A 2,171-nucleotide genomic window follows, 5' to 3' on the forward strand; every position below is an offset into this window, starting at 1 on the left:
CCCTGAAATAATAATAATATTCGTGCTTCTTTTGTAGCATTGTTCTCGAAAGAATTGAGGATCAACTGAGTAGTTTCGAGACGAGTGATGAGAACGAAATGGGCTGCTCACCTCACTCGTCCCTACCCCTCGTTCATGGCATCTCACTAAGAACAGAGCAGACGGATACAAGGTGGTGAATCTCCGCTGGTTGAGATCCCTTGGCAGTCAACAAAGTGAGGGTTAATCCGGCATGCAGTGCAGCCTCCTGAGGTGACAGACTGCAGAAGCGAGGGCAATTGTGTTGCAGGTGACAAAAGCCTCAGCTGGTTTGGTGACACTGGCAAGTTTGTTGTCTTGTGGTGTTGCGGCTGGCGTAACAACCCTAGCGCAGCAGCAAACTTCCCAGCCGCATAAAATCAGCTGAGCGCGAAGCGTGCTTAATGCCGATCTCTTTGAGTTCCGCGATCCAGGAGGCTTGATAAATCAGTCAGTCCTTATTTATGACAAAATCAAAGCACAATTTAGGAGGCTGCCCAGGCCAAACATTGGCTTGAGTGGCTGTGCTAGGCAGTGCAGAGCATTGGTGATTGAATAAAACGGAAAGAGTAGAATACAGAATCTAACATGCACACGGCATGAAGTTTTACATTGCAGTGTGTAAATGAAACATCTATTGAATTTGTTTGCGAAAACGGATTAAGAACATCCCATACGGTATCTTAACGACGGTAACCGGGACAAAGAAGGGTCTAGAGCGCTGACCGTATTTAGTTCGAACCCGGGGTAGAGTAAACTAGCTCACTTGGACGCAGGGTTCACCCACGTTCTAAATACGAAACAGAAAAATCTCTAGACCACATATAATTAAGTGCAACCACTTCAATAAATAACAAGAAATAAACTGTCAGTTTTATCTTTGAAGACAAAACAAAATTCTATGTGTTTTATCACATACATAATAGAAGCTGAATTATGTTTTAGATTGCTGTAAAGTTTGTTGAGGAAAAAAAACCTAAAATTCCATAGGGCACTTAAGCTCTGCCTGAAGGGTATGACGCGATAGCGTAGTGAGTTAGGGCTTCCATTCTGAGCAGTTGACACCTACCTATGAACGCATTTTCAATCTTTAAATTATTTCAATTATTAAGTGATCAATTACGCACTCTAAACTTTCATAATTAGCATCATCAGGCATTGGCTTTTGACTCTGAGCATTTTGACACCTTCGAACTCCTTTCTCATTTTTTCATTTTTCATTTCTTTATTAATCAATTAATAACAATTATTGCATAAATTATTCATCGCCTGTAACACACCAATTAATCCTCAATCGCTAGAACCACAAATTACCGCTATACGATTTCTTTACGGAGCCCCCGATTATTTCCGACACGCGGTGCCGACTGCTACCGACGGCTTTTCGACGGAACGACCTGTATACGCTGTCGCGCAAAATTCAAACAGAAGATACCAAAACGTAAATAAGTGTACGCCAATGCATAGAATGTCTGTTCGCATATTTTTGTTGAAAACAGTGCTTTAACATAGTACATAATCTCCTTACAGCTCTAAGCACGTACATATTTCATACTAAGCCTACGATAAACCAGTTGAGGCAGCAATTTCTGAGCACGTTATGACAAACGTTTAAGCATTGTGTTGAAAGTTGCTTACTTGAAAAATATTGTTGATTTGGTTGTTTTATGTTATTGTTCATTTTGAACTAATCGTGTATAAACTATTTTTCCTTTTTATTTTCACTTATTCATGCAGTATGTTTTCCTGCATGTGCGACATTACAATACGTATAACCTGATATTGAAATTTTGCTTTTAATAATGAAATTTCAAGTGGTCTGTCTTCTGCGTCTGTAATATACACTGCCCCCCTAATGACATTATGCTTACTGCTCACTGATTCCACTGTTGCAATACTAATTACTTGTCTAGCTAATTGCTATATATTGCGTGTCCTCGTGCATGAACACGCAAGTTTCGTTGTTATACTTGTATTTTTCCCTGGTGTTTGCATCTTCACGCTGCCCTACCTTACTGCGGTCCCATTGGGCCCACAAGCTGCCTCGAGCAGCTTTTTGCCCAAGAGTTTCTACTATGTATATGCTGAAGTAAACGAATTTTGAATTTAATTGAAATTAGACATGCAAGTTTCGACGTTTTCATGCATAAAAG

This window comes from Amblyomma americanum, chromosome 2 (assembly GCF_052857255.1).
Source record: "Amblyomma americanum isolate KBUSLIRL-KWMA chromosome 2, ASM5285725v1, whole genome shotgun sequence".
NCBI lineage: Eukaryota > Metazoa > Arthropoda > Arachnida > Ixodida > Ixodidae > Amblyomma > Amblyomma americanum.